General features: G+C 40.0%; 1 non-coding gene across 1 annotated transcript; it reads left to right on the top strand.

The window, feature by feature from the left end:
* Positions 1-13362: 13362 nt before the first annotated feature.
* LOC141420088 (U6 spliceosomal RNA) lies at positions 13363-13467 on the top strand. The gene has a single exon (XR_012444785.1). It is a non-coding gene; the product is annotated as a U6 spliceosomal RNA (small nuclear RNA).
* Positions 13468-13677: the final 210 nt, after the last annotated feature.

Raw genomic sequence — 13677 nt, 5'->3', positions numbered from 1 at the left:
AGGTCATGGGTCTCTTGTTTTCATCCAGTAAGAATATGTGCAATCAATATTTACTAAGTTTACTAAGTGAGCTAAATCAATAAAAGCAAGCATTCAGTTAGGAGATGGTATGAATGAAACTGTACTGTTGCGGGAATCTCAAGCTGAGATACAGGACACTGAGGCAGTTTAGCACGAAGCAATGTTTTATTGTGCTGACACAGACCCAGTGGAATTGTGTCCAAAGACTAGCTCCAAGAACAAAGAGGTCTCACCTTTTATACCCTTGCAAGCAGGTTACAGAAGCAAAAAGCAAAGCTCAACCCACATATGGCTGTATGTGACTTCATTGGGTATTTCATTCCCCCAGTGCTATGTGACCCTGTTTAAATTCTTTAAGTTTTATCTCTCTGCTTTACTATCCCTTCCCCCTGCCTCATTATCAGAACACAGCCTGTCTCTTTCTCTTCTGGCCCTCCTCCCTGCTACAATACTGATGCACAGATGACACGCTCAGGAATCTCACGTGCTCAGGGTTCTTGAGCCTGTTCTAAGGATGAAAGCACAAGTGGACTCCAGCAGCAGAGGTCTGAAAGATTTTATTTGTAGAGAAGAGAAGAGAAAGACTGCATGGTTGGGCATGCAGGGAGACCCAGAAACCAGTGATCCCTTGGGTCAGGTTAAAGATTGGGTTTTTTTAGCCTTTTTGCATTGCCTGAGGGCAGAGATGTCTCTCCAGTGCAGACAGAAGTTTCCTAGGAAGAAGAGATGTCTCCTTGACCACTTATCACCTTTTGGGACTGCCTGCAGTCTGTCCTTCAATCCCCCCTCTCAATGGTCACCCTAACTGCTGTTAGGGATAGGGACGAAGAAGTCTGTTCAGTAACTGCTTCCTGCTGACAGGGAGTGATGAAGGGGCCAACAGCATCAGGGCTGACCATGAGAGAGGAGTTAGAGGGGACTGCAATAGTTTTTATCTCCATCAGGGGCATTTGTAGTTTGATGGATCCTAGGAGAGAAGAAACAAATTTGACAAGTAAGTTTAAAATGTAAGGCCCAAACACAAGCAAGAGAATAATAGCAACTATAGGCACCAGAAAGGGTAGGAACCAAGTCCTGAAGGGGAGCCAGGATTTTATTTGGTCCCACACCTGTGTAGAAACCTGAGTTTCAAGAGATTGCTCCTGGAGCCACTTAGCCCTTTAGAGAATGTAATCTGTAAGTTTGTAATCTCTACAATGCCTGAAGTGTTTATATATATGCAACAGGAGGTATTGGCAATGGCACATACCCCCCCTTGTTTAGCCAAAAGAAAATATATGGCCAGGCGGTAGTCCATTACCGTGCAGGCAAGGGATGACAAAGACTTTTGTATGTCCTTAATAGCAAGGCCTACCTGGTCTGAGGTGTCCTCTACCACTTTGGTTAGGTTTTTTGCAGTTACATGATTGGCAATCACCATATAGCTCATTCTAACTAGAGCTGCAACTAATGCTATTATCCCTACAACTATTAGAGTAATCTCCCTTTTATCTCTATGGGAAGTTGTTCTTGTTGTAGTTAGCATTTCCCTTTTATTATAGATGGCTGCATGAGCATGCAGGATCAGGAAGGCATACTTAGAATCTGTATAGATGTTGAATCTCTTTTCTTTTGACACTCTTAGGGCTTCTGTTAGGGCCACTAATTCTGCCAATTGAGCACTTGTCTTAGGAAGAAGAGGACCTGATTTGAGGATGTCAAATTCTGTTACAACCACAAACCCTGCATGTCTGACACCATTTTTGACAAAGGAACTGCCATCAGTGTATAATTCTAGATAGGGTTTTTTTAGGGGTGAATTAGTTAAGTCAGGTCTGGCAGCATAATTTTCCATAAGTACCTCCTCACATGAGTGTTCAGGATTTTCCTCTGCCTCCGGTAGAAAGAATGCAAGATTTAGGCTCTGATAAGTCCTTAAAGTTATTTCTGTCCCTCACAGAAGCTGGACTTGGTATTTAAGTAGACAGCTGTCAGATAGCCAAAGTTCTCCTTTTGAGTTTAAAATTCCCCCTAGGTCATGTGGGGTATAAACTGTTAGGGGGTAGTTTAGGATAAGTTTTTGAGCTTCAGGCACTAGAAGGCACTGCAGCCACTGCTCTAAGACTTCCTGGCCAACCCTTGGCTACCTGATCTAACTCTTTGTTTAAGTAACAAAAGAGCCCCAGAGCTGAGTCACCACTCCAAAGGCCAGTCCTCCCTTTTCATAGACATATAATTGAAACTTGTCTTGTACTGGGAGACCCACTGCTGGAGCTGTCATAAGGGCCTTTTTTAACTGGTAGAATGCATTTTTCAACTAATAAAGGGCTGGGGATCCTTCTGTGCTTCCTTAAGGATTTGATATAAGGGCCTGGCTAGGTCTGCATATCCCAGAATCCAAATTCTACAGTATCCTGTGACCCCCAAAAAGGCCCTCAATTACTCTAGAGTCTTAGGTAGAGGAAATGTCAGGATAGGATGGATTCTGTCTTCTCCTAGAGACCTCATTTCTTTCTCCAGGACAAGACCTAAATATGTAACCCTAGACTGACACAATTGGGCTTTTTCTTTAGAGATTTTATAACCTCTATCTGCTAAGAAGTTTAGTAAGATTCAGTGGCTCATGAAATAACAGGCTCACTTGCTCCACAGAGCAGGAGGTCATCTACATATTGTAGCAGAGTAGCTTGTGGATATTGCCATTCTGCCAGGTCTTGGGTTAGAGCTGACCCAAAGAGGTGGGGGCTGTCTCTGAATCACTGGGGGAGGACAGTCCAAGTGACCTGTCCAGACTTTCTTGTGGGGTCCTCAAAGGCCAAGATAGGTTGACTTTTAGGATGTAAGAGAATGCAGAAGAAGGCATCCTTTAAGTCCAGGACAGAGTAGTAAGCATTACCTGGATGTATTTGGGCTAAAAGCATATAGGGATTTGGAACTACAGGGTGGAGAAGAACTACTGCTTCATTGATCAGGCAGAGATCCTGAACTAGCCTCTATTTGTTAGGTCCCTTCCTGGCACTGAGAATAGGAGTATTATATGGGCTGGAGCATTCTATTAGCAGTCCCTGTCTCTTTAGGTCTTTGATTATGGGATTTAGCCCTTCCTTAACTTCTGGCTTTCAAGGATACTGTTTTTGATGGGGAAACCAAGAGGGGTCCTTGAGATCAACTAGGACTGGGACAACCGTTCATTCCTGTCCCATGATATGTCCATCTGTCCACACCATGGGATCTACTTGTTCCTCTATTAGGGGCAAGCAAAAGTACTCTCCTGGGGGGTAAAAGAAGCTATACCCCCAATTTAGATAGAAGATCTCACCCTAGCAGAGGAGTAGGGATTTCTGGGACAATTAAAAAAGAGTGACAGAAATGGAAATCTCCCCAGGAGCAGGCTAAAGGCTGAGTGAAATAACACTCTAGAGGATGGCCTGATATGCCCCAAACAGTAATTTTCTTAGAGGACCGGGGTCTGGGAGAGAAAGGAATAGCTGAGATGCTGGCTACAGTATCGATAAGGAAGCTGACCTTGTGCTTAACACAGGGCTCCTGTGCTTTTATGGTGGTTATAGGAGCCTGGATGGGAGGCCCTGGGACCCATCATTGGGTAAGAAGCTCTGGCCTCAGTTCCCCTGGGAACCTAGGACAGTGTGCCTTCCAATGTTTTCCCCTATAAATGGGGCAGGGTACTGGGGGTGGCTTCCTCCAGGGGCACTCCCTCCTAAAATGGCCTGTCTGTCCACACTGAAAGCATGTCCTCAGGTTTAGACTTTGCCCCAGGGAAGCCTCTGTGAGCACTGTGATCAGAGCCTCCTGCTGATTATCTTTTCTCTTTTCCTTTTCCAGGTCCTTCCTTTCTTTTTCTAAGTCCCTGTTACAGTATGCAGATGTGGCTACACGGACCAATTGGTCTAGATCTCTGCTCCCTTCAGCCACCAGTTTCTGAAGCTTTTTATGGTTATCTGGTGCTGACTGTGTTAGAAGTTTATCTTTTAGGATGATTTCCTCTTCCTGTGACTCTGGTACAATGTTGATATGCTTTTGTAAAGCATCCTTAAGTCTGTGTAGGAAAGCTACTGGTGTTTCTAAGGGTCCTTGCTGTACAGCCATGACTTGGGAGTAATTAAGAGGTTTTGCCTTGGCTCTCCTTAGACCCTCAAGAATGCAGTGGATGAAATGGTTACGATTCCATTCATCCTTGTCATTTTCAGGACCACACTTAGGGTCATACCTAGGTACTGCCTGATCTCCTGTTGGAATCGGGAATTAAGGCTCCATTTTAGGTATCCAGTGTCTTTGTCTTTCTTCTCCCTCCTCCTCCTCCTCCTGTAGGGCCCAGTCTGAGACAGGCCTCTAGGGCCACATTTATCTAAGTGATAATTGTCTCCAGCTGTGACTGCCTGATCTAGAACCCGCTGTTTCTCCAGAGCAGTGAGGGTCTGAGATAGCAATAGCATTACATCTTTCCAGCTTAGTTCAAAGTTTTGGCTGACTTCTCTGAATGCCTGGATGTACTGATCTGGGTTTTCTGTGTAATTTCCTAAATCCTTTTATATTTCTTTAACTTCATTCACTCTAAAAGGAACGTGAGCCCTATTCCCTCCAGGAATTAACTGGAGGGGGTAGAGTCCTGTGGGACAATGTCTGGTGTGTGAGGTAGCTGGGTAAGGGGGAAGAGGGGGAGCTGATGGAGCATCAGATATGTTTTTTGGCTCAAGGGAGTTTGGGGGCTTTTTGCAAAGGGTCACCATGATCTGGGTATCTAGCCTGCATTTGCTCAGCCATTCTGGGTGGTCTCTTAGGAAAAAGAACAGTTGAACGTATGGAACTTCAGTCCACTTTCCCTCCTTTTTACCAAACATATCTAATTGAAGAATGATATAATTAATGCTCCCTCCTTCTGGCCATATTTCCTCATCTCCCAGAGGATACTGTGGCCAAGCCTGGGTGCAGTAAAACCTGAGTTGCTTTTGCTGAAGACTTTCTGGATCAAAGACTTTCCAATGTTTTAAAAGCATACAAGGGGGATCCTTCCTGGATCCTTGAGGCTTGATTCTTATCTAAAAAGGGAAACAAGGGAAAATTGATCACCTTAACAGAAGTTTCTCCTTTTACTTAGGTGTCCCCAGATGAGGAGGAACTCTAGTGGGAGAGGGTATCCCTCTCTCTCTTGCTCTCCTGCCACTGCCACCTTTGGCTAAGGTCATGGAGGACATTTAGGTTTTCTGGGTGCAGCCACCCCACCAGAAAGCCCCTGACTAATTTCTTTTCTGCTTTGACTTGCTTATTTTCCCTGCACCCCAGGTACCTGGTTCTCCTCTACCAGCTGAAGTCTTGTGATTTAAAAATAACTCTATCAAAGTAATCAAGAGGGCTTGCATGACAGAGGGAGGACCCCTGCAGAAAGGTGGATGGGGACTCCTGATGAAGTAGACTTCTGTCCCCCTATGTATCCTGTGAGGCATATATGCTTTTCATGAAAAGAGAGAGTTTCTGAAGGCTTTTGCTGCAGTAAGGGACAAAAAAGGAGAAGACAGTGAGGTCTCTGCCTTTTAACTGTTTTTTTTTTTTCTTTCCTTGAGGGCAGGCTGTAGACCCTGTTTAACCAGCTGACCTGATGCTTGACAAAAGCAGTTAAGCCCAAGTTAGAGACTAGCACTTTTTGGTGCCTGCAGGGATTTTTCCCAAACTCACTGAAGAAGGAAGCCCATTGCTGTTTAGAGCAAAGTGGGGGAGGAAGGGGACACTCATCCTCAACTACTTGGGAAAGGAGAAGGAGAGGCTGAGGGTTAGGGGAAAAGAGAGTTTCCAGGCTCAACACATGAGGGATTATTGGTTACCACTACTGTCCAGGTTGATCCTGCCCAAGGGCAGTACTGGAGCACTGGAAGCAAGGGGTGACCTCCACTCTCAAGCCACAGAAACCATGAAGGAAATGTAAGAGATCTGATTGTCTGTTTGCCTCAGAAATGGCTGGAGGAGTCCAAGACTTGTCGCCTTTGGAGCCTCAGGATGGGTTAGGAAGTTGCATCTCCAGCGTTTGAGTGACACCGGGGAGTGCCCCAGCCAGAGCACCGTTATAGCTTGAAGAGAAACTTTCCTTTCCACCGGCTATTTTTGGACCTCCCCTTAAGCTGGTCAGATCTTGAAAGAGAGAGAGAGTTTAAGGAGAGGAGAAACAAAGCCTAGGTGCACTGAAGTCTGGCTCTGCCCATGTAGCATTGGCAGCCCAGTATAAGCCCCTGGTCAGCATCTGAGTTCTCTCAGATTGCCTTCCTTACAGCTGTAGTGAGCTCAGAGCTTTTCCTCAGTTCCCAAGGGAGAATCCCTCCTTAATGAGAGAGAGAGAGAGAGAGAGAGAGAGAGAGAGAGAGAAAGTCAGCCTGAGAGGTCCACTGTAGCTAGGCTGGGGGGGTGCTTTCCTGGAGAACAGACTCCATCAGTGCCAGACAGTCACAGTCATGTTCCTAGGAAGCTTTTCCCAGTTTTGTAGAACTTATACCAACCTTGGTTCAGAAGAAATGTCCCTTCGTGCAATGCCAAATATGATGCACAGATGACACACGCAGGAATTTCAGGTGCTCAGCGTTCCTGAGCCTGCTCTGAGAATGAAAACAGGTGGACTCCAGCAGCAGAGGTCTGAAAGATTTTATTTGTAGAGAAGAGAAGAGAAAGACTGCATGGTGGGGCATGCAGGGGGACCTGGAAACCAGTGATCCCTTGGGTCACATTGGAGATTGGGTTTTTACAGCCTTTTTGAATTGCCTGAGGGCAGAGATGTCTCTCAGGTGCAGACAGAGGTTTCCTGGGAAGGAGAGGTGTCTCCTTGACCACTTATCACCTTTTGGGACCTCCTGCAGTCTATCCTTCAATACTAGTGTTGGTTTTTCAAAATTTTCAGATTATCACACATAATTCCAGAAGGTATAGGTGCTGTGCCAAATCTGCACACAGTCAAATAAGACCAGAATCTAGTGTTACCAGATGGGCAGTTTCTGGAAACTCTGGCCTGGGTTCTTACATCTCATGTGGAAAAAAATCCAAGCATGATGAAGAAATATAGTAATGTTTATTAAAAGTGAAGAAAAGTTATCATAGAAAAAGCAGTGATGTCACCAGCCAAGTGGAGAGGAATGAGCATGCCTTTGTTAAAAAGGTCTTTTATAAATTCAAAGTGCAAATGGTGGGAAAAATCTGGGCAGTCTCTGTGGGAAAAGCTAGGGTGATTGATAGGTTAGATTTACTTTGCGCATGCGCTTAAGGTAGCTCTTAGACATTTTGGTTACATGCAAGGGATTTGATTAATATTCATACTTTAAGCTAAGGGCTTTTACCTGAGAGATAAACTGGGGGGTAGCGGGAAGGACAGAATTGTCTCAAGGCTTTCTAACTTACAACTGCAGGGGCGATTATTGCTGAGACTTTACAATTGACACTAGGGAAAAAAAGTTACATGGTACCTGAGAGTTCCAGTAGTAATTTTTATCCCGTTTTTTGGCCTGTCTCACCAGGACAAGGGATTTTTGTTTTTTCCTTTCTACTACTTTATGACAGCTGGGAATAGGGTGAAATCCAATTGGACAAACTCTGATGAGCTATAGAAATCTCTTTAAAACACGAGTCTGCAGCATGGCATTAACTTTAATAACACAAGAAACCATTTTCAAGTCCTTTTACCTATCCTCATCCAAGGAATAGTTATATACTGTAACTATGAAAGATGCATCAGTTTTTATAACTTTAGTGTTTGAAAAGTCATCTGTTTTTAGTGACTGAAGGAAACATTTATTAAGCAGATCACAAACTCAGACAGAAGGTCAGATTTGGCCCACATAATGATTTTAATTTTCTTGCATTGCTTTCTCATGGGTAAAAAGAGAATGCCATTAAATCAGGCTTGTTCTGTAGAGGTTACCAAGGTCATGACCATGCAGTGGCTGACTCTCAGCTGTGGAAAACATTTACATAACCTGTAACCTCCTTTAATCAACCCTTATTTGTTAATTGAACTGAGTCCCAGACAGTTAATGTGATGTAATGATCACATAGGTTGTTTGTAGCACAACCAGATTGTAACCCATGTCCCCTTAATCCCAGGCCAGAGAACTTTCTGCTACTCAACACTATTTTTGAAAAACTGTTGATAAAGAATTATAAGTTGTTAGAAAAGCACTTTGGAATTTTTTTCCCTGTGGAAAAAAACTGCTTTTCGTATTTCACATTTCCTTTCTACCAAAAACCTATCACTTTGTTAGCTATATGCAATTGATAAATATATTGCATAACTATAGACCTTATAATAAATTGCAAATGTTATTTTAAATATGCTGTCATTTAATTCATTCGTTTATTCAGTATGTGTTTTCTGAGCATCTAGCCTGTGCAAGTTGCTGTGATAGACATTCAGAATGCAATAAATCAACTGGACAGGTAAGATCCCTGCATTAGTGGAATTTGCACAGCAGCAAGGAAGAGATAGAAAACATTATTTCCAAACTAAATAATTGTGATTATTTAATTATAGTGGATATAAGTTACAAAGGAAAAGTGCAGACTTGCAGAAGAGAATACAGCAAGGGATGTTCATATAAGCTAATAGGTTAGGACTGGATCCTTTGAGGAACTGACTTTTAACAGATGAATACCAGATACAAAGGGAATAGAGACAAAGGAAAAGTAAAGCAGAGATTGGAACAGTATTTATTCCTAGGCAAAGGAAATCAAAAGGCCCTTGTAGCTGGAGTTTACAGACTAACATGAAAGATCACAAGAATTTATGTTTATCACATGGGCAGGACATTCTAGGATACATTAGAGAGCTTGGTGTTTAAGAACAATGCAAAGCCATTGATTTTTCTAGAGGAGACCAGTCATCATCAGATGAAGATTTAAAAAAAAAAAAGAATATTGGAAGAATACAATGAGTGCTGCATGAAAGTTGAGTTGTTGAGAGACCAGACTAATCTGAGAAGATACAGAAGATTTCTACAGAGTGCAGGATCCCAATGCACTTTGCTTGAATTCAGATGATTGCAGTATAGATGGAAAACAGATAAATTCTAGAGGTGGTCTAGACCATGAACCCTGCTGGTCAGAACAGATGTCACCAATAAGTAATAGTTATGGCAGTTATCAGTGTGGACCACTTGAATATGCTTGACTGGTGAATGTTAGGTGAGTAATTGAACCTCTCATGGACACTAGAGATAGTAAAAGCAATTCAGGGAAAACAGGTAAAGATTAATACAAAAATGACTATTTTAAAAGTAGGTCCAAAAGACAAATTATCCCTTTACTCATTATGCTGTGAAAATTCCAATCAAGGAATAAAGCTGAATAAATCAAGTCTGTACGCATGAATAAATTAAATTTCATAATATTCTTCTTTTTAAAAAGAATATTCTTTTTAAATTTCTGCTTACTTTTAGTCATTATAATTAATTAAACTGGGAGAGTATTTTTTTCTGAGAAAAAGCTGATTGCTTTGCACAAAAACATTATATCTATTATTGTTATAAAGTTAAAGTTAAATGAAACTGTATTAGCCCCTATGACAAGGACTTTAAAGGTCACTGGAAAGTCATTTCCAATTAAAACATTCAGAATTAAAAATACATAACAGCATTTAAAGGAAAGGTGATGGAACTTTTGAAAACACTCTGATTTAAAAAATGAATGTCCAAAATTACATCACTAATACTTCTGTCAAATTTTTCTTTCACTTTCTAAAATTTTGTTTCTTTAAAATTCTATCCTTATTTAAATAGTCAGTTAGGTACCCTATAAATATTTTGTAATCAACAAAATGAATCAAATATGTTTTTACAATAAAATATTTTTCTCCTAACTAAGAAATAAGGCACAGAAACATTGCAGAACTCACAGTTAGAAATTAATGTAACAGTTCCACAGTCTTTGTGAACTTCAGTTTTCTGACTTAAATGGAATACCAGCCTTTCAGGGATATTTAAACTGTATTGATTTTTACAAAATATTAATTTCCTTGTTATCCCTAAAGATAATTGAAAAGAATTATATCCACTTTACTGACATTAGTACCAACTCTTGAGGAACCTTTGCTCCTGCTCTAAATTATTATCCAGCCACTTGGTTTCCCTCAAAAAAGGTAATTACAAATTTAAGTTGGATCAACAACATGAAAATTGTTTTTGATTTTTTCCTTCAGTGCATTGACAGAGAAAGTAGTGCCAGTAAGCTGTCAATACTCAAAACATGAGTAAACGGTAACATACAATTAGAGACTGTCTTGTTTTTTTAATGTAGCTGATAGGGATTGACAATTCTAAGGGTATGCTATGCAACATGGTAATCATGTGACTCTTAGCACTTGACATATAATGAGTTTAAATTGAGATGGGCTGAAAATCCAAATACACACTCAATTTTGGACACTTAGTATGAAATACTATTAACATTTCTGTGTATTGATGACACATTGAATTGGTTATGGTTGGGTTTAACAAAAAAGTAAAATAAACTTTACTCTAGAAATCTGAATGTAAAGTAGTTGGAAAGATCTCATTGCTCATGCAGAAAGCTAGATGGCTAGATTCCAAATGTCTCATGAAATGTTATCTTGGTGAATCAACAACAATTTGGTCTATGCCACCTTGGTTTTACAGCATATAAATGTATAGAATCACCAGAGAAATGTTCAGAGTCATGAAGACTAATTCTTTTGTCAACTTACAAGAGGTTGGTAGTATATTATGAGAATAACCAATCTACAAAAGAGATTTGTTCTAATGATCAGATCAGCATATTCTATTTCTTTAGAAACAGTTCAAAGCAAGAAAACTTTTTGCTTTTTGCTGGATCAAGATAAGATCAGAGCAAAGGAAGGAAATGGCTTGAATCAGACAATAATATCAGGCTCTGATAGACTAATATACACATATTTAGCCAAACAAGTGGCAATTTTGTATTCACTTTCCTGGATACCATATCTTGTGTTTTGACGGATTCTTACAATACAACCATCTGACTCTAGTGACATAATCTTACAAATGTGAATACTTTCTTTTACTTTGGTTTTCAACCAGGCACACATTTTTTTTACGGAATGTTTTCTATCTCTTATTTATTATATGTTGACTTTATGTAACCTCTCAAAACAAACAAGTAAGCAGTAGTTTACAAAATACCTCTACATGTGCTCTGAATACATATATTTCCAAATAACTTCTACAGTGAATGGTGTAATAAAAGCATCAATTTTTCCCAGTAGAGAGCTGCATTCATAAAATCAATATCAAATTATAAGACACTTCTGAAAAATTTTCTTGAGATCCAAGATTTACACTAATCAACCAGTATTTACTTAATAAGTGAAATAAAAAGCCATGTTACTGATGTTTACTTTACTATCATCATGGTTAATTAATGTTTGTATATATTTTATTTACGTTGACATTTTAAATCACACATTTTCTTTCATTATACAACTTAAGACTAATGAGAAACAAGATGACATGATCAATGACATAAGGTCTTTATTGGTCAGAGCACTGAATTAGAAGCCAGAAAAAATAATTACTTAAACTTTTTGGTTTTCTGCTTCATTAGATATAGAATAATGGAGTTAAACTTTATTATTTTTGTCACACCTTCTATCATTAACATGTTATTATTTTAATAAGAAAATTAAGCAATCAAAAACCAGAGATTATAAAAGCACATAGAAGTTAACTTAATAAAATGAGTGTTAATGTACTATTAAATACTTATATTTCATCTTGAATATTTTAGTCTTCATAATATTTTCTAAGTAAATCCCAATGAGTAGAAAACATGACTCATTTACAAGGTAGGCGTTTTAATCAGTATATTAATCTTTTTAGCACGATAGGAATTCTTTAGTATATAAAGTAATGTTCTAGAAAGGCAAATGGTATTCTACTGGCCTTAATATAGTGTAATCAAATTACTTCTATGTAGCCTAAATAAAGAGAAATGTCACTCAGGCTTAGGAAAACAACCATGAATGATGATATTTTAGGAGGGAAGCAAGTTTCTTTCTTATGAAGGACTTATAGAAAAATTGTTGCTGCAACAATAAAGTAGCTGGATAGTTTATTTTTGAAAGTCAAAATGCTTCAATAAAAACTTTGTCTAAGCCAGTGCTGCTTGCTCATGCCTATAATCCTAGCAACTTGGGAGGCTGAGATCAGGAGGATCACAGGTTCCAGGCCAGCATTGGCAAAAATGTTTGGAGACTCCATCTCAATGGAAAAAAAGCTGGGCATGATGGCTCATACCTGTTGTCCCAGCTATGAGAGGAAGTGTAAAACAGGAGGATATCTGTCCAGGCTGGCTTGGGCAAAAAGTGGGACCCTATCTCCAAAATAACCAGAGTAAAAAGGCATGGCTCAAGCAGTAGAGCACCTGTCTAGCAAGCATGAAGCCCTGAGTTCAAACCCCAGTGAAACCAAAATCTTCTTGTAAGATTGGGGTCTGCTGCTCTTAGCTAGGTCATAATTCTTTTTAGCTCAGTGGCAGAGAATTTCTGATTCTTGCTGAATTCTTTCTCATGAGTATGAAAATTGCACTTCATGGACAATAGAGCATGAGGGTATAGACAAGAAGTTTATTAAGAAAAGCGATAAAGCTTCCACAAGTGACAGGGAAGGGTCCTGAATGGGGTGCCAGGGAATTGGCTAGGTCTGTGGGTTTTAACCTGTTCGCTCCTGGGTATTGCCCATTCTCTATGATAATTAGGTGTGCAAAAAGCAGGATTCTGGTTGGCCATACCCATAATCTTCTGATTAGACCATGCTCTTTACTCTTTTCATTCAGGGCCTTCCTACCTTCCTTTTTCCCCCATACTCCTGACATCTGGGTGGTTGCTAGGGAAGTGGGTTGTTAAGTGAGAATGGTGTCATCTCTTGCAGCTCAAGGTACTAATGAAATATTCCCAAGGGGGACCCTTTGTTCTAACTACAACTGCCTGATTTCAGTCAAGTATGTAGATTATTCTTTCACCGGTGCCATTAAAAAAACCTGTTACAAAATCATTTTAGGGTAAGGAAAGTTAGTCTGGACTCCTTTTCACAGTTTGACAATTATTAATTATTCTGGCTCAACAGAAGAAACAAATGTAGAATTCTTCTCTCTCTGAGTAGCTATACCAGATCTTAATACTGGTACAGAATCTGACAAACTGTGAGTTGGTCTAGTAAGTGCACATAGTTTGGATATGCAAATGACTTTGGAATCTGCTGTATTTACCTTTCTTTTTCCATCATCTTTGAGAAGAACAATTACTCCAAAGCCTTCTAGTGCTTATTTGTTCCTTTTTGTTGTTAAAAAAGCCTTTCTTAATCATAATGTTTCCTAATTATAAAAGTTTTAGTAGCACATGTACTAAAATTGTAAAAATACAGAGAATATTAGCTTGGCCCCCTCCACAAGAATGACATGTAAATTTGCAAAAAAAGTTTCCATAGTTTTAGATGCTCTTATCACAGGAGAAAAAGCATATGTTGTATACCTTAAATATATACAATAAGACCAAGCACCAGTGGCTTGCTCCTGTAATCCTAGCTACTCAGGAGACAGAGAGCAGGAGGATCATGGTTGGAAGCCACCTAGGGCAAATAGTTCTCAAGACCCTATCTCAAAAAAAGGGCTGGTGAGTGGCTCAAAGTGTAGGCCTTGAGT

The sequence above is a fragment of the Castor canadensis genome, chromosome X (genome assembly GCF_047511655.1).
Source record: "Castor canadensis chromosome X, mCasCan1.hap1v2, whole genome shotgun sequence".
Classification (NCBI taxonomy): domain Eukaryota; kingdom Metazoa; phylum Chordata; class Mammalia; order Rodentia; family Castoridae; genus Castor; species Castor canadensis.
This window is presented reverse-complemented; position numbering and strand designations above follow the sequence as displayed.